Genomic DNA, 20,283 nt, shown 5'->3' with positions numbered 1-20,283 from the left:
TAGAAACTAGGCAAAAGCATTCTCAGAAAGTACCCTGTGCTTTGTGCATTCAACTCACAGAGTTCAACCTTCCTTTTGATAGAGCAGTTTTGAAACACTCTTTTTGTAGAATCTGCACGTGGATATTTGGAACGCTTTGAGGCCTATGCTTCAAAAGGAAATATCCTGGCATAGAAACGGGACGGAAGCATTCTCAGAAACCTCTTTGCGATGAGGGCCTTCAAGTCACAGAGTGAAACCTTCCTTTTGATAGGCCAGCTTTGAAACACTGCTTCTGTAGAATCCGCAAGTGGATGCTTGGAGCTCTTTGAGGCTTAGGCTGGAAAAGGTAATATCTTCATATACAAACTAGACAGAAGCATTCTCAGAAACTTCTTTCTCATGTGGGGATGGAACTCACAGAGTTGAACAATCCTTTTCACAGAGCAGTTCTGCAACCCTCTTTTGGTGGAAACTGCAAGTGGATGTTTGGTGCGATCGCGTCATCCAGTGGAAAAGGAAATACATTCAGACGAAAACTAGATAGAACCATTCTCAGAAACTTCTTGAGATGAGTGCATTCTACTCACAGAGTTGTACCTTCCTTTTGATAGAATAGTTTTGAAACACACTTTTTGTGCAAACCGCAAGTGGATAGTTGGAGCGCTTTGAGGCGTATGCTGCAAAACGAAATATCTTCACATAAAAACTAGACAGAAGCATTCTCAGAAACTTCTTTGTGATGTGCGCATTCAACTCACAGAGTTGAAGCTTCCTTTTCATATAGCACTTTTGAAACGCTCTGTTAGTAGAATCTGCAAGGGAATATTTGGAGTGTTACGAGGCCAACACTGGAAAAGGAAATACCTTCACATGCAAACCAGACGGAAGCATTCTCAGAAACTACCCTGTGCTTTATGCATTCAACTCACTGAGAGGAATCTTCCCTTTGAGAGCGCAGTTTGGAAACACTCTTTTTGCAGAATTTGCTAGGGGATATTTGGAGCGATTTCAGGACTAGGCTGGAAAAGGAAATATCTTCACTTAAACACTAGACAGAAGCATTGTCAGAAACTTCGGTGTGATGAGTGCATTCAACTCACAGACCTGAACCTTCCTTTTGATAGAGCAGTTTTGAAACGCTCTTTTAGTAGCATCTGAAAGTGGATATTTGGAGCGCTTTGAGGCCAAGGCTGGAAAACGAAATATCATCACATAAAAACTAGACAGAAGCATTCTCAGAAACTTCTTTGTGATGAGTGGATTCAACTCACAGACTTGCACGTTCCTTTGGATAGGATAGTTTTGAAACACTCCTTTTGTAGAATCTGCGAGTGTTTATTTCGAACGCTTTGAGGCCCATGCTGGAAAAGGAAATATCTTCACCTAAAAACTAGACAGAAGCATTGTCAGAAACATCTTTGTGATGACTGCATTCAACTCACAGAGTTGAACCTACCTATTGATAGAGAAGTTTTGAAACACCCTTTTTGTAGAATCTGCAAGTGAATATTTGGAGCGATATGAGGCCTCTGCTGGGAAATGAAATATCTTCCCCTAAAAGCTAGACAGAAGCATACTCAGAAACGACTTGGCAATGTGTGCATCCAACTCACAGAGTTGAACCTTCCTTTCCCTAGAGCAGTTTTGAAACACTCTTTTAGTAGAATCTGAAAGTGGATATTTGGAGCGATTTGAGGCCAGTGCTGGGAAACGAAATATCATCACAGCAAAACTAGACAGAAGCGTTCTGCGAAAGTTCTTTGTGATGAGTGCATTCAACTCAGAGACTCGAAAGTTCCTTTCGATAGAACAGTTTTGAAACACTCCTTTTGTAGAATCTGCAAGTGTTTATTTGGAGCGCTTTCAGCCCTATGCTGGAAAAGGAAATATCTTCCCCTAAAAAGTAGATGGAAGCATTCTCAGAAACTTCTTGGTGATGTGTACATTGAACTCACAGTGTTGAACCGTTCTTTGGAGAGAGAAGTTTTGAAACACTCTTTTAGTAGAATCTTCAAGTGGATATATGGAGTTCCTTGAGGCCTACGCCGGAAAAGGAAATATCTTCCCGTAGAATCTAGGCAAAAGCATTCTCAGAAAGTTCCCTGTGCTTTGTGCATTCAACTCACAGAGTTCAACCTTCCTTTTGATAGAGCAGTTTTGAAACACTCTTTTTGTAGAATCTGCACGTGGATATTTGGAACGCTTTGAGGCCTATGCTTCAAAAGGAAATATCCTGGCATAGAAACGGGACGGAAGCATTCTCAGAAACTTCTTTGCGATGAGGGCCTTCAAGTCACAGAGTGAAACCTTCCTTTTGATAGGCCAGCTTTGAAACACTGCTTCTGTAGAATCCGCAAGTGGATGCTTGGAGCTCTTTGAGGCTTAGGCTGGAAAAGGTAATATCTTCATATACAAACTACACAGAAGCGTTCTCAGAAACTTCTTTCTCATGTGGGGATGGAACTCACAGAGTTGAACATTCCTTTTCACAGAGCAGTTCTGCAACCCTCTTTTGGTGGAAACTGCAAGTGGATGTTTGGTGCGATTGCGTCATCCAGTGGAAAAGGAAATACATTCAGACGAAAACTAGATAGAACCATTCTCAGAAACTTCTTGAGATGAGTGCATTCTATTCACAGAGTTGTACCTTCCTTTTGATAGAATAGTTTTGAAACACACTTTTTGTGCAAACCGCAAGTGGATAGTTGGAGCGCTTTGAGGCGTATGCTGCAAAACGAAATATCTTCACATAAAAACTAGACAGAAGCATTCTCAGAAACTTCTTTGTGATGTGCGCATTCAACTCACAGAGTTGAAGCTTCCTTTTCATATAGCACTTTTGAAACGCTCTGTTAGTAGAATCTGCAAGGGAATATTTGGAGTGCTACGAGGCCAACACTGGAAAACGAAATACCTTCACATGCAAACCAGACGGAAGCATTCTCAGAAACTACCCTGTGGTTTATGCATCCAACTCACTGAGAGGAATCTTCCCTTTGAGAGCGCAGTTTGGAAACACTCTTTTTGCAGAATTTGCTAGGGGATGTTTGGAGCGATTTCAGGACTAGGCTGGAAAAGGAAATATCTTCACTTAAACACTAGACAGAAGCATTGTCAGAAACTTCGGTGTGATGAGTGCATTCAACTCACAGACCTGAACCTTCCTTTTGATAGAGCAGTTTTGAAACGCTCTTTTAGTAGCATCTGAAAGTGGATATTTGGAGCGCTTTGAGGCCAAGGCTGGAAAACGAAATATCATCACATAAAAACTAGACAGAAGCATTCTCAGAAACTTCTTTGTGATGAGTGGATTCAACTCAAAGACTTGCACGTTCCTTTGCATAGGATAGTTTTGAAACACTCCTTTTGTAGAATCTGCGACTGTTTATTTCGAACGCTTTGAGGCCTATGCTGGAAAAGGAAATATCTTCACCTAAAAACTAGACAGAAGCATTGTCAGAAACATCTTTGTGATGACTGCATTCAACTCACAGAGTTGAACCTACCTATTGATAGAGAAGTTTTGAAACACCCTTTTTGTAGAATCTGCAAGTGAATATTTGGAGCGATATGAGGCCTCTGCTGGGAAATGAAATATCTTCCCCTAAAAGCTAGACAGAAGCATACTCAGAAACGACTTGGCAATGTGTGCATCCAACTCACAGAGTTGAACCTTCCTTTCCCTAGAGCAGTTTTGAAACACTGTTTTAGTAGAATCTGAAAGTGGATAATTGGAGCGTTTTGAGGCCAGTGCTGGGCAACGAAATATCATCACAGCAAAACTAGACAGAAGCGTTCTGCGAAAGTTCTTTGTGATGAGTGCATTCAACTCAGAGACTCGAACGTTCCTATTGATAGAACAGTTTTGAAACACTCCTTTTGTAGAATCTGCAAGTGTTTATTTGGAGCGCTTTCAGGCCTATGCTGGAAAAGGAAATATCTTCCCCTAAAAAGTAGATAGAAGCATTCTCAGAAACTTCTTGGTGATGTGTACTTTGAACTCACAGTGTTGAACCTTTCTTTGGAAAGAGAAGTTTTGAAACACTCTTTTAGCAGAATCTTCAAGTGGATATATGGAGTTCCTTGAGGCCTACGCCGGAAAAGGAAATATCTTCCCGTAGAAACTAGGCAAAAGCATTCTCAGAAAGTTCCCTGTGCTTTGTGCATTCAACTCACAGAGTTCAACCTTCCTTTTGATAGAGCAGTTTTGAAACGCTCTTTTTGTAGAATCTGCACGTGGATATTTGGAACGCTTTGAGGCCTATGCTTCAAAAGGAAATATCCTGGCATAGAAACGGGACGGAAGCATTCTCAGAAACTTCTTTGCGATGTGGGCCTTCAAGTCACAGAGTGAAACCTTCCTTTTGATAGGCCAGCTTTGAAACACTGCTTCTGTAGAATCCGCAAGTGGATGCTTGGAGCTCTTTGAGGCTTAGGCTGGAAAAGGTAATATCTTCATATACAAACTAGACAGAAGCATTCTCAGAAACTTCTTTCTCATGTGGGGATGGAACTCACAGAGTTGAACATTCCTTTTCACAGAGCAGTTCTGCAACCCTCTTTTGGTGGAAACTGCAAGTGGATGTTTGGTGCGATTGCGTCATCCAGTGGAAAAGGAAATACATTCAGACGAAAACTAGATAGAACCATTCTCAGAAACTTCTTGAGATGAGTGCATTCTACTCACAGAGTTGTACCTTCCTTTTGATAGAATAGTTTTGAAACACACTTTTTGTGCAAACCGCAAGTGGATAGTTGGAGCGCTTTGAGGCGTATGCTGCAAAACGAAATATCTTCACATAAAAACTAGACAGAAGCATTCTCAGAAACTTCTTTGTGATGTGCGCATTCAACTCACAGAGTTGAAGCTTCCTTTTCATATAGCACTTTTGAAACGCTCTGTTAGTAGAATCTGCAAGGGAATATTTGGAGTGCTACGAGGCCAACACTGGAAAAGGAAATACCTTCACATGCAAACCAGACGGAAGCATTCTCAGAAACTACCCTGTGCTTTATGCATCCAACTCACTGAGAGGAATCTTCCCTTTGAGAGCGCAGTTTGGAAACACTCTTTTTGCAGAATTTGCTAGGGGATGTTTGGAGCGATTTCAGGACTATGCTGGAAAAGGAAATATCTTCACTTAAACACTAGACAGAAGCATTGTCAGAAACTTCGGTGTGATGAGTGCATTCAACTCACAGACCTGAACCTTCCTTTTGATAGAGCAGTTTTGAAACGCTCTTTTAGTGGCATCTGAAAGTGGATATTTGGAGCGCTTTGAGGCCAAGGCTGGAAAACGAAATATCATCACATAAAAACTAGACAGAAGCATTCTCAGAAACTTCTTTGTGATGAGTGGATTCAACTCACAGACTTGCACGTTCCTCTGGATAGGATAGTTTTGAAACACTCCTTTTGTAGAATCTGCGAGTGTTTATTTCAAACGCTTTGAGGCCTATGCTGGAAAAGGAAATATCTTCACCTAAAAACTAGACGGAAGCATTGTCAGAAACATCTTTGTGATGACTGCATTCAACTCACAGAGTTGAACCTACCTATTGATAGAGAAGTTTTGAAACACCCTTTTTGTAGAATCTGCAAGTGAATATTTGGAGCGATATGAGGCCTCTGCTGGGAAATGAAATATCTTCCCCTAAAAGCTAGACAGAAGCATACTCAGAAACGACTTGGCAATGTGTGCATCCAACTCACAGAGTTGAACCTTCCTTTCCCTAGAGCAGTTTTGAAACACTCTTTCAGTAGAATCTGAAAGTGGATATTTGGAGCGCTTTGAGGCCAGTGCTGGGAAACGAAATATCATCACAGAAAAACTAGACAGAAGCGTTCTGCGAAAGTTCTTTGTGATGAGTGCATTCAACTCAGAGACTCGAACGTTCCTTTTGATAGAACAGTTTTGAAACACTCCTTTTGTAGAATCTGCAAGTGTTTATTTGGAGCGCTTTCAGGCCTATGCTGGAAAAGGAAATATCTTCCCCTAAAAAGTAGATAGAAGCATTCTCAGAAACTTCTTGGTGATGTGTACATTGAACTCACAGTGTTGAACCTTTCTTTGGATAGAGAAGTTTTGAAATACTCTTTTAGCAGAATCTTCAAGTGGATATATGGAGTTCATTGAGGCCTACGCCGGAAAAGGAAATATCTTCCCGTAGAAACTAGGCAAAAGCATTCTCAGAAAGTTCCCTGTGCTTTGTGCGTTCAACTCACGGAGCTCAACCTTCCTTTTGATAGAGCAGTTTTGAAACACTCTTTTTGTAGAATCTGCACTTGGATATTTGGAACGCTTTGAGGCCTATGCTTCAAAAGGAAATATCCTGGCATAGAAACTGGACGGAAGCATTCTCAGAAACTTCTTTGCGATGAGGGCCTTGAAGTCACAGTGTGAAACCTTCCTTTTGATAGGCCAGCTTTGAAACACTGCTTCTGTAGAATCCGCAAGTGGATGCTTGGAGCTCTTTGAGGCTTAGGCTGGAAAAGGTAATATCTTCATATACAAACTAGACAGAAGCATTCTCAGAAACTTCTGTGTCATGTGGGGATGGAACTCACAGAGTTGAACATTCCTTTTCACAGAGCAGTTCTGCAACCCTCTTTTGGTGGAAACTGCACGTGGATGTTTGGTGCGATTGCGTCATCCAGTGGAAAAGGAAATACATTCAGACGAAAACTAGATAGAACCATTCTCAGAAACTTCTTGAGATGAGTGCATTCTACTCACAGAGTTGTACCTTCCTTTTGATAGAATAGCTTTGAAACACACTTTTTGTGCAAACCGCAAGTGGATAGTTGGAGCGCTTTGAGGCGTATGCTGCAAAACGAAATATCTTCACATACAAACTAGACAGAAGCATTCTCAGAAACTTCTTTGTGATGTGCGCATTCAACTCACAGAGTTGAAGCTTCCTTTCCATATATCTCTTTTGAAACGCTCTGTTAGTAGAATCTGCAAGGGAATATTTGGAGTGCTACGAGGCCAACACTGGAAAAGGAAATACCTTCACATACAAACCAGACGGAAGCATTCTCAGAAACTACCCTGTGCTTTATGCATTCAAGTCACTGAGAGGAATCTTCCCTTTGAGAGCGCAGTTTGGAAACACTCTTTTTGCAGAATTTGCTAGGGGAGGTTTGGAGCGATTTCAGGACTAGGCTGGAAAAGGAAATATCTTCACTTAAACACTAGACAGAAGCATTGTCAGAAACTTCGGTGTGATGAGTGCATTCAACTCACAGACCTGAACCTTCCTTTTGATAGAGCAGTTTTGAAACGCTCTTTTAGTAGCATCTGAAATTGGATATTTGGAGCGCTTTGAGGCCAAGGCTGGAAAACGAAATATCATCACATAAAAACTAGACAGAAGCATTCTCAGAAACTTCTTTGTGATGAGTGGATTCAACTCACAGAGTTGCACGTTCCTTTGGATAGGATAGTTTTGAAACACTCCTTTTGTAGAATCTGCGAGTGTTTATTTCGAACGCTTTGAGGCCTATGCTGGAAAAGGAAATATCTTCACCTAAAAACTAGACAGAAGCATTGTCAGAAACATCTTTGTGATGACTGCATTCAACTCACAGAGTTGAACCTACCTATTGGTAGAGAAGTTTTGAAACACCCTTTTTGTAGAATCTGCAAGTGAATATTTGGAGCGATATGAGGCCTCTGCTGGGAAATGAAATATCTTCCCCTAAAAGCTAGACAGAAGCATACTCAGAAACGACTTGGCAATGTGTGCATCCAACTCGCAGAGTTGAACCTTCCTTTCCCTAGAGCAGTTTTGAAACACTCTTTTAGTAGAATCTGAAAGTGGATATTTGGAGCGCTTTGAGGCCAGTGCTGGGAAACGAAATATCATCACAGCAAAACTAGACAGAAGCGTTCTGCGAAAGTTCTTTGTGATGAGTGCATTCAACTCAGGGACTCGAACGTTCCTTTTGATAGAACAGTTTTGAAACACTCCTTTTGTAGAATCTGCAAGTGTTTATTTGGAGCGCTTTGAGGCCTATGCTGGAAAAGGAAATATCTTCCCCTAAAAAGTAGATAGAAGCATTCTCAGAAACTTCTTGGTGATGTGTACATTGAACTCACAGTGTTGAACCTTTCTTTGGATAGAGAAGTTTTGAAACACTCTTTTAGCAGAATCTTCAAGTGGATATATGGAGTTCCTTGAGGCCTACGCCGGAAAAGGAAATATCTTCCCGTAGAAACTAGGCAAAAGCATTCTCAGAAAGTTCCCTGTGCTTTGTGCATTCAACTCACAGAGTTCAACCTTCCTTTTGATAGAGCAGTTTTGAAACACTCTTTTTGTAGAATCTGCACGTGGATATTTGGAACGCTTTGAGGCCTATGCTTCAAAAGGAAATATCCTGGCATAGAAACGGGACGGAAGCATTCTCAGAAACTTCTTTGCGATGAGGGCCTTCAAGTCACAGAGTGAAACCATCCTTTTGATAGGCCAGCTTTGAAACCCTGCTTCTGTAGAATCCGCAAGTGGATGCTTGGAGCTCTTTGAGGCTTAGGCTGGAAAAGGTAATATCTTCATATACAAACTAGACAGAAGCATTCTCAGAAACTTCTTTGTCATGTGGGAATGGAACTCACAGAGTTGAACATTCCTTTTCACAGAGCAGTTCTGCAACCCTCTTTTGGTGGAAACTGCAAGTGGATGTTTGGTGCGATTGCGTCATCCAGTGGAAAAGGAAATACATTCAGACGAAAACTAGATAGAACCATTCTCAGAAACTTCTTGAGATGAGTGCATTCTACTCACAGAGTTGTACCTTCCTTTTGATAGAATAGTTTTGAAACACACTTTTTGTGCAAACCGCAAGTGGATAGTTGGAGCGCTTTGAGGCGTATGCTGCAAAACGAAATATCTTCACATAAAAACTAGACAGAAGCATTCTCAGAAACTTCTTTGTGATGTGCGCATTCAACTCACAGAGTTGAAGCTTCCTTTTCATATAGCACTTTTGAAACGCTCTGTTAGTAGAATCTGCAAGGGAATATTTGGAGTGCTACGAGGCCAACACTGGAAAAGGAAATACCTTCACATGCAAACCAGACGGAAGCATTCTCAGAAACTACCCTGTGCTTTATGCATCCAACTCACTGAGAGGAATCTTCCCTTTGAGAGCGCAGTTTGGAAACACTCTTTTTGCAGAATTTGCTAGGGGATGTTTGGAGCGATTTCAGGACTAGGCTGGAAAAGGAAATATCTTCACTTAAACACTAGACAGAAGCATTGTCAGAAACTTCGGTGTGATGAGTGCATTCAACTCACAGACCTGAACCTTCCTTTTGATAGAGCAGTTTTGAAACGCTCTTTTAGTAGCATCTGAAAGTGGATATTTGGAGCGCTTTGAGGCCAAGGCTGGAAAACGAAATATCATCACATAAAAACTAGACAGAAGCATTCTCAGAAACTTCTTTGTGATGAGTGGATTCAACTCAAAGACTTGCACATTCCTTTGCATAGGATAGTTTTGAAACACTCCTTTTGTAGAATCTGCGAGTGTTTATTTCGAACGCTTTGAGGCCTATGCTGGAAAAGGAAATATCTTCACCTAAAAACTAGACAGAAGCATTGTCAGAAACATCTTTGTGATGACTGCATTCAACTCACAGAGTTGAACCTACCTATTGATAGAGAAGTTTTGAAACACCCTTTTTGTAGAATCTGCAAGTGAATATTTGGAGCGATATGAGGCCTCTGCTGGGAAATGAAATATCTTCCCCTAAAAGCTAGACAGAAGCATACTCAGAAACGACTTGGCAATGTGTGCATCCAACTCACAGAGTTGAACCTTCCTTTCCCTAGAGCAGTTTTGAAACACTGTTTTAGTAGAATCTGAAAGTGGATAATTGGAGCGTTTTGAGGCCAGTGCTGGGCAACGAAATATCATCACAGCAAAACTAGACAGAAGCGTTCTGCGAAAGTTCTTTGTGATGAGTGCATTCAACTCAGAGACTCGAACGTTCCTATTGATAGAACAGTTTTGAAACACTCCTTTTGTAGAATCTGCAAGTGTTTATTTGGAGCGCTTTCAGGCCTATGCTGGAAAAGGAAATATCTTCCCCTAAAAAGTAGATAGAAGCATTCTCAGAAACTTCTTGGTGATGTGTACTTTGAACTCACAGTGTTGAACCTTTCTTTGGAAAGAGAAGTTTTGAAACACTCTTTTAGCAGAATCTTCAAGTGGATATATGGAGTTCCTTGAGGCCTACGCCGGAAAAGGAAATATCTTCCCGTAGAAACTAGGCAAAAGCATTCTCAGAAAGTTCCCTGTGCTTTGTGCATTCAACTCACAGAGTTCAACCTTCCTTTTGATAGAGCAGTTTTGAAACGCTCTTTTTGTAGAATCTGCACGTGGATATTTGGAACGCTTTGAGGCCTATGCTTCAAAAGGAAATATCCTGGCATAGAAACGGGACGGAAGCATTCTCAGAAACTTCTTTGCGATGTGGGCCTTCAAGTCACAGAGTGAAACCTTCCTTTTGATAGGCCAGCTTTGAAACACTGCTTCTGTAGAATCCGCAAGTGGATGCTTGGAGCTCTTTGAGGCTTAGGCTGGAAAAGGTAATATCTTCATATACAAACTAGACAGAAGCATTCTCAGAAACTTCTTTCTCATGTGGGGATGGAACTCACAGAGTTGAACATTCCTTTTCACAGAGCAGTTCTGCAACCCTCTTTTGGTGGAAACTGCAAGTGGATGTTTGGTGCGATTGCGTCATCCAGTGGAAAAGGAAATACATTCAGACGAAAACTAGATAGAACCATTCTCAGAAACTTCTTGAGATGAGTGCATTCTACTCACAGAGTTGTACCTTCCTTTTGATAGAATAGTTTTGAAACACACTTTTTGTGCAAACCGCAAGTGGATAGTTGGAGCGCTTTGAGGCGTATGCTGCAAAACGAAATATCTTCACATAAAAACTAGACAGAAGCATTCTCAGAAACTTCTTTGTGATGTGCGCATTCAACTCACAGAGTTGAAGCTTCCTTTTCATATAGCACTTTTGAAACGCTCTGTTAGTAGAATCTGCAAGGGAATATTTGGAGTGCTACGAGGCCAACACTGGAAAAGGAAATACCTTCACATGCAAACCAGACGGAAGCATTCTCAGAAACTACCCTGTGCTTTATGCATCCAACTCACTGAGAGGAATCTTCCCTTTGAGAGCGCAGTTTGGAAACACTCTTTTTGCAGAATTTGCTAGGGGATGTTTGGAGCGATTTCAGGACTATGCTGGAAAAGGAAATATCTTCACTTAAACACTAGACAGAAGCATTGTCAGAAACTTCGGTGTGATGAGTGCATTCAACTCACAGACCTGAACCTTCCTTTTGATAGAGCAGTTTTGAAACGCTCTTTTAGTGGCATCTGAAAGTGGATATTTGGAGCGCTTTGAGGCCAAGGCTGGAAAACGAAATATCATCACATAAAAACTAGACAGAAGCATTCTCAGAAACTTCTTTGTGATGAGTGGATTCAACTCACAGACTTGCACGTTCCTCTGGATAGGATAGTTTTGAAACACTCCTTTTGTAGAATCTGCGAGTGTTTATTTCGAACGCTTTGAGGCCTATGCTGGAAAAGGAAATATCTTCACCTAAAAACTAGACGGAAGCATTGTCAGAAACATCTTTGTGATGACTGCATTCAACTCACAGAGTTGAACCTACCTATTGATAGAGAAGTTTTGAAACACCCTTTTTGTAGAATCTGCAAGTGAATATTTGGAGCGATATGAGGCCTCTGCTGGGAAATGAAATATCTTCCCCTAAAAGCTAGACAGAAGCATACTCAGAAACGACTTGGCAATGTGTGCATCCAACTCACAGAGTTGAACCTTCCTTTCCCTAGAGCAGTTTTGAAACACTCTTTCAGTAGAATCTGAAAGTGGATATTCGGAGCGCTTTGAGGCCAGTGCTGGGAAACGAAATATCATCACAGAAAAACTAGACAGAAGCGTTCTGCGAAAGTTCTTTGTGATGAGTGCATTCAACTCAGAGACTCGAACGTTCCTTTTGATAGAACAGTTTTGAAACACTCCTTTTGTAGAATCTGCAAGTGTTTATTTGGAGCGCTTTCAGGCCTATGCTGGAAAAGGAAATATCTTCCCCTAAAAAGTAGATAGAAGCATTCTCAGAAACTTCTTGGTGATGTGTACATTGAACTCACAGTGTTGAACCTTTCTTTGGATAGAGAAGTTTTGAAATACTCTTTTAGCAGAATCTTCAAGTGGATATATGGAGTTCCTTGAGGCCTACGCCGGAAAAGGAAATATCTTCCCGTAGAAACTAGGCAAAAGCATTCTCAGAAAGTTCCCTGTGCTTTGTGCGTTCAACTCACGGAGCTCAACCTTCCTTTTGATAGAGCAGTTTTGAAACACTCTTTTTGTAGAATCTGCACTTGGATATTTGGAACGCTTTGAGGCCTATGCTTCAAAAGGAAATATCCTGGCATAGAAACTGGACGGAAGCATTCTCAGAAACTTCTTTGCGATGAGGGCCTTGAAGTCACAGTGTGAAACCTTCCTTTTGATAGGCCAGCTTTGAAACACTGCTTCTGTAGAATCCGCAAGTGGATGCTTGGAGCTCTTTGAGGCTTAGGCTGGAAAAGGTAATATCTTCATATACAAACTAGACAGAAGCATTCTCAGAAACTTCTGTGTCATGTGGGGATGGAACTCACAGAGTTGAACATTCCTTTTCACAGAGCAGTTCTGCAACCCTCTTTTGGTGGAAACTGCACGTGGATGTTTGGTGCGATTGCGTCATCCAGTGGAAAAGGAAATACATTCAGACGAAAACTAGATAGAACCATTCTCAGAAACTTCTTGAGATGAGTGCATTCTACTCACAGAGTTGTACCTTCCTTTTGATAGAATAGCTTTGAAACACACTTTTTGTGCAAACCGCAAGTGGATAGTTGGAGCGCTTTGAGGCGTATGCTGCAAAACGAAATATCTTCACATACAAACTAGACAGAAGCATTCTCAGAAACTTCTTTGTGATGTGCGCATTCAACTCACAGAGTTGAAGCTTCCTTTCCATATATCTCTTTTGAAACGCTCTGTTAGTAGAATCTGCAAGGGAATATTTGGAGTGCTACGAGGCCAACACTGGAAAAGGAAATACCTTCACATACAAACCAGACGGAAGCATTCTCAGAAACTACCCTGTGCTTTATGCATTCAAGTCACTGAGAGGAATCTTCCCTTTGAGAGCGCAGTTTGGAAACACTCTTTTTGCAGAATTTGCTAGGGGAGGTTTGGAGCGATTTCAGGACTAGGCTGGAAAAGGAAATATCTTCACTTAAACACTAGACAGAAGCATTGTCAGAAACTTCGGTGTGATGAGTGCATTCAACTCACAGACCTGAACCTTCCTTTTGATAGAGCAGTTTTGAAACGCTCTTTTAGTAGCATCTGAAAGTGGATATTTGGAGCGCTTTGAGGCCAAGGCTGGAAAACGAAATATCATCACATAAAAACTAGACAGAAGCATTCTCAGAAACTTCTTTGTGATGAGTGGATTCAACTCACAGACTTGCACGTTCCTTTGCATAGGATAGTTTTGAAACACTCCTTTTGTAGAATCTGCGAGTGTTTATTTCGAACGCTTTGAGGCCTATGCTGGAAAAGGAAATATCTTCACCTAAAAACTAGACAGAAGCATTGTCAGAAACATCTTTGTGATGACTGCATTCAACTCACGGAGTTGAACCTACCTATTGATAGAGAAGTTTTGAAACACCCTTTTTGTAGAATCTGCAAGTGAATATTTGGAGCGATATGAGGCCTCTGCTGGGAAATGAAATATCTTCCCCTAAAAGCTAGACAGAAGCATACTCAGAAACGACTTGGCAATGTGTGCATCCAACTCACAGAGTTGAACCTTCCTTTCCCTAGAGCAGTTTTGAAACACTCTTTTAGTAGAATCTGAAAGTGGATAATTGGAGCGTTTTGAGGCCAGTGCTGGGCAGCGAAATATCATCACAGAAAAACTAGACAGAAGCGTTCTGCGAAAGTTCTTTGTGATGAGTGCATTCAACTCAGAGACTCGAACGTTCCTTTTGATAGAACAGTTTTGAAACACTCCTTTTGTAGAATCTGCAAGTGTTTATTTGGAGCGCTTTGAGGCCTCTGCTGGAAAAGGAAATATCTTCCCCTAAAAAGTAGATAGAAGCATTCTCAGAAACTTCTTGGTGATGTGTACATTGAACTCACAGTGTTGAACCTTTCTTTGGATAGAGAAGTTTTGAAACACTCTTTTAGCAGAATCTTCAAGTGGATATATGGAGTTCCTTGAGGCCTACGCCGGAAAAGGAAATATCTTCCCGTAGAAACTAGGCAAAAGCATTCTCAGAAAGTTCCCTGTGCTTTGTGCATTCAACTCACAGAGTTCAACCTTCCTTTTGATAGAGCAGGTTTGAAACACTCTTTTTGTAGAATCTGCACGTGGATATTTGGAACGCTTTGAGGCCTATGCTTCAAAAGGAAATATCCTGGCATAGAAACGGGACGGAAGCATTCTCAGAAACCTCTTTGCGATGAGGGCCTTCAAGTCACAGAGTGAAACCTTCCTTTTGATAGGGCAGCTTTGAAACACTGCTTCTGTAGAATCCGCAAGTGGATGCTTGGAGCTCTTTGAGGCTTAGGCTGGAAAAGGTAATATCTTCATATACAAACTAGACAGAAGCGTTCTCAGAAACTTCTTTCTCATGTGGGGATGGAACTCACAGAGTTGAACATTCCTTTTCACAGAGCAGTTCTGCAACCCTCTTTTGGTGGAAACTGCAAGTGGATGTTTGGTGCGATTGCGTCATCCAGTGGAAAAGGAAATACATTCAGACGAAAACTAGATAGAACCATTCCCAGAAACTTCTTGAGATGAGTGCATTCTACTCACAGAGTTGTACCTTCCTTTTGATAGAATAGTTTTGAAACACACTTTTTGTGCAAACCGCAAGTGGATAGTTGGAGCGCTTTGAGGCGTATGCTGCAAAACGAAATATCTTCACATAAAAACTAGACAGAAGCATTCTCAGAAACTTCTTTGTGATGTGCGCATTCAACTCACAGAGTTGAAGCTTCCTTTTCATATAGCACTTTTGAAACGCTCTGTTAGTAGAATCTGCAAGGGAATATTTGGAGTGCTACGAGGCCAACACTGGAAAAGGAAATACCTTCACATGCAAACCAGACGGAAGCATTCTCAGAAACTACCCTGTGCTTTATGCATCCAACTCACTGAGAGGAATCTTCCCTTTGAGAGCGCAGTTTGGAAACACTCTTTTTGCAGAATTTGCTAGGGGATGTTTGGAGCGATTTCAGGACTAGGCTGGAAAAGGAAATATCTTCACTTAAACACTAGACAGAAGCATTGTCAGAAACTTCGGTGTGATGAGTGCATTCAACTCACAGACCTGAACCTTCCTTTTGATAGAGCAGTTTTGAAACGCTCTTTTAGTAGCATCTGAAAGTGGATATTTGGAGCGCTTTGAGGCCAAGGCTGGAAAACGAAATATCATCACATAAAAACTAGACAGAAGCATTCTCAGAAACTTCTTTGTGATGAGTGGATTCAACTCACAGACTTGCACGTTCCTTTGCATAGGATAGTTTTGAAACACTCCTTTTGTAGAATCTGCGAGTGTTTATTTCGAACGCTTTGAGGCCTATGCTGGAAAAGGAAATATCTTCACCTAAAAACTAGACAGAAGCATTGTCAGAAACATCTTTGTGATGACTGCATTCAACTCACAGAGTTCAACCTACCTATTGATAGAGAAGTTTTGAAACACCCTTTTTGTAGAATCTGCAAGTGAATATTTGGAGCGATATGAGGCCTCTGCTGGGAAATGAAATATCTTACCCTAAAAGCTAGACAGAAGCATATTCAGAAACGACTTGGCAATGTGTGCATCCAACTCGCAGAGTTGAACCTTCCTTTCCCTAGAGCAGTTTTGAAACACTCTTTTAGTAGAATCTGAAAGTGGATATTTGGAGCGCTTTGAGGCCAGTGCTGGGAAACGAAATATCATCACAGAAAAACTAGACAGAAGCGTTCTGCGAAAGTTCTTTGTGATGAGTGCATTCAACTCAGGGACTCGAACGTTCCTTTTGATAGAACAGTTTTGAAACACTCCTTTTGTAGAATCTGCAAGTGTTTATTTGGAGCGCTTTCAGGCCTATGCTGGAAAAGGAAATATCTTCCCCTAAAAAGTAGATAGAAGCATTCTCAGAAACTTCTTGGTGATGTGTACATTGAACTCACAGTGTTGAACCTTTCTTTGGAGAGAGAAGTTTTGAAACACTCTTTTAGCAGAATCTTCAAGTGGATATATGGAGTTCCTTGAGGCCTATGCCGGAAAAGGAAATATCTTCCCGTAGAAACTAGGCAAAAGCATTCTCAGAAAGTTCCCTGTGCTTTGTGCATTCAACTCACAGAGTTCAACCTTCCTTTTGATAGAGCAGTTTTGAAACGCTCTTTTTGTAGAATCTGCACGTGGATATTTGGAACGCTTTGAGGCCTATGCTTCAAAAGGAAATATCCTGGCATAGAAACGGGACGGAAGCATTCTCAGAAACTTCTTTGCGATGTGGGCCTTCAAGTCACAGAGTGAAACCTTCCTTTTGATAGGCCAGCTTTGAAACACTGCTTCTGTAGAATCCGCAAGTGGATGCTTGGAGCTCTTTGAGGCTTAGGCTGGAAAAGGTAATATCTTCATATACAAACTAGACAGAAGCATTCTCAGAAACTTCTTTGTCATGTGGGAATGGAACTCACAGAGTTGAACATTCCTTTTCACAGAGCAGTTCTGCAACCCTCTTTTGGTGGAAACTGCAAGTGGATGTTTGGTGCGATTGCGTCATCCAGTGGAAAAGGAAATACATTCAGACGAAAACTAGATAGAACCATTCTCAGAAACTTCTTGAGATGAGTGCATTCTACTCACAGAGTTGTACCTTCCTTTTGATAGAATAGTTTTGAAACACACTTTTTGTGCAAACCGCAAGTGGATAGTTGGAGCGCTTTGAGGCGTATGCTGCACAACGAAATATCTTCACATAAAAACTAGACAGAAGCATTCTCAGAAACTTCTTTGTGATGTGCGCATTCAACTCACAGAGTTGAAGCTTCCTTTTCATATAGCACTTTTGAAACGCTCTGTTAGTAGAATCTGCAAGGGAATATTGGGAGTGCTACGAGGCCAACACTGGAAAAGGAAATACCTTCACATGCAAACCAGATGGAAGCATTCTCAGAAACTACCCTGTGCTTTATGCATTCAACTCACTGAGAGGAATCTTCCCTTTGAGAGCGCAGTTTGGAAACACTCTTTTTGCAGAATTTGCTAGGGGATGTTTGGAGCGATTTCAGGACTAGGCTGGAAAAGGAAATATCTTCACTTAAACACTAGACAGAAGCATTGTCAGAAACTTCGCTGTGATGAGTGCATTCAACTCACAGACCTGAACCTTCCTTTTGATAGAGCAGTTTTGAAACGCTCTTTTAGTAGCATCTGAAATTGGATATTTGGAGCGCTTTGAGGCCAAGGCTGGAAAACGAAATATCATCACATAAAAACTAGACAGAAGCATTCTCAGAAACTTCTTTGTGATGAGTGGATTCAACTCACAGAGTTGCACGTTCCTTTGGATAGGATAGTTTTGAAACACTCCTTTTGTAGAATCTGCGAGTGTTTATTTCGAACACTTTGAGGCCTATGCTGGAAAAGGAAATATCTTCACCTAAAAACTAGACAGAAGCATTGTCAGAAACATCTTTGTGATGACTGCATTCAACTCACAGAGTTGAACCTACCTATTGGTAGAGAAGTTTTGAAACACCCTTTTTGTAGAATCTGCAAGTGAATATTTTGAGCGATATGAGGCCTCTGCTGGGAAATGAAATATCTTCCCCTAAAAGCTAGACAGAAGCATACTCAGAAACGACTTGGCAATGTGTGCATCCAACTCGCAGAGTTGAACCTTCCTTTCCCTAGAGCAGTTTTGAAACACTCTTTTAGTAGAATCTGAAAGTGGATATTTGGAGCGCTTTGAGGCCAGTGCTGGGAAACGAAATATCATCACAGCAAAACTAGACAGAAGCGTTCTGCGAAAGTTCTTTGTGATGAGTGCATTCAACTCAGGGACTCGAACGTTCCTTTTGATAGAACAGTTTTGAAACACTCCTTTTGTAGAATCTGCAAGTGTTTATTTGGAGCGCTTTCAGGCCTATGCTGGAAAAGGAAATATCTTCCCCTAAAAAGTAGATAGAAGCATTCTCAGAAACTTCTTGGTGATGTGTACATTGAACTCACAGTGTTGAACCTTTCTTTGGATAGAGAAGTTTTGAAACACTCTTTTAGCAGAATCTTCAAGTGGATATATGGAGTTCCTTGAGGCCTACGCCGGAAAAGGAAATATCTTCCCGTAGAAACTAGGCAAAAGCATTCTCAGAAAGTTCCCTGTGCTTTGTGCATTCAACTCACAGAGTTCAACCTTCTTTTGATAGAGCAGTTTTGAAACACTCTTTTTGTAGAATCTGCACGTGGATATTGGGAACGCTTTGAGGCCTATGCTTCAAAAGGAAATATCCTGGCATAGAAACGGGACGGAAGCATTCTCAGAAACTTCTTTGCGATGAGGGCCTTCAAGTCACAGAGTGAAACCATCCTTTTGATAGGCCAGCTTTGAAACCCTGCTTCTGTAGAATCCGCAAGTGGATGCTTGGAGCTCTTTTAGGCTTAGGCTGGAAAAGGTAATATCTTCATATACAAACTAGACAGAAGCATTCTCAGAAACTTCTTTGTCATGTGGGGATGGAACTCACAGAGTTGAACATTCCTTTTCACAGAGCAGTTCTGCAACCCTCTTTTGGTGGAAACTGCAAGTGGATGTTTGGTGCGATTGCGTCATCCAGTGGAAAAGGAAATACATTCAGACGAAAACTAGATAGAACCATTCTCAGAAACTTCTTGAGATGAGTGCATTCTACTCACAGAGTTGTACCTTCCTTTTGATAGAATAGTTTTGAAACACACTTTTTGTGCAAACCGCAAGTGGATAGTTGGAGCGCTTTGAGGCGTATGCTGCAAAACGAAATATCTTCACATAAAAACTAGACAGAAGCATTCTCAGAAACTTCTTTGTGATGTGCGCATTCAACTCACAGAGTTGAAGCTTCCTTTTCATATAGCACTTTTGAAACGCTCTGTTAGTAGAATCTGCAAGGGAATATTTGGAGTGCTACGAGGCCAACACTGGAAAAGGAAATACCTTCACATGCAAACCAGACGGAAGCATTCTCAGAAACTACCCTGTGGTTTATGCATCCAACTCACTGAGAGGAATCTTCCCTTGGGGAGCGCAGTTTGGAAACACTCTTTTTGCAGAATTTGCTAGGGGATGTTTGGAGCGATTTCAGGACTAGGCTGGAAAAGGAAATATCTTCACTTAAACACTAGACAGAAGCCTTGTCAGAAACTTCGCTGTGATGAGTGCATTCAACTCACAGACCTGAACCTTCCTTTTGATAGAGCAGTTTTGAAACGCTCTTCTAGTAGCATCTGAAAGTGGATATTTGGAGCGCTTTGAGGCCAAGGCTGGAAAACGAAATATCATCACATAAAAACTAGACAGAAGCATTCTCAGAAACTTCTTTGTGATGAGTGGATTCAACTCACAGACTTGCACGTTCCTTTGGATAGGATAGTTTTGAAACACTCCTTTTGTAGAATCTGCGAGTGTTTATTTCGAACGCTTTGAGGCCTATGCTGGAAAAGGAAATATCTTCACCTAAAAACTAGACAGAAGCATTGTCAGAAACATCTTTGTGATGACTGCATTCAACTCACAGAGTTGAACCTACCTATTGATAGAGAAGTTTTGAAACACCCTTTCTGTAGAATCTGCAAGTGAATATTTGGAGCGATATGAGGCCTCTGCTGGGAAATGAAATATCTTCCCCTAAAAGCTAGACAGAAGCATACTCAGAAACGACTTGGCAATGTGTGCATCCAACTCACAGAGTTGAACCTTCCTTTCCCTAGAGCAGTTTTGAAACACTCTTTTAGTAGAATCTGAAAGTGGATATTTGGAGCGCTTTGAGGCCAGTGCTGGGAAACGAAATATCATCACAGCAAAACTAGACAGAAGCGTTCTGTGAAAGTTCTTTGTGATGAGTGCATTCAACTCAGGGACTCGAACGTTCCTTTTGATAGAACAGTTTTGAAACACTCCTTTTGTAGAATCTGCAAGTGTTTAT

Source organism: Pongo pygmaeus, chromosome 3 (genome assembly GCF_028885625.2).
Source record: "Pongo pygmaeus isolate AG05252 chromosome 3, NHGRI_mPonPyg2-v2.0_pri, whole genome shotgun sequence".
Lineage (NCBI taxonomy): Eukaryota > Metazoa > Chordata > Mammalia > Primates > Hominidae > Pongo > Pongo pygmaeus.
This window is presented reverse-complemented; position numbering follows the sequence as displayed.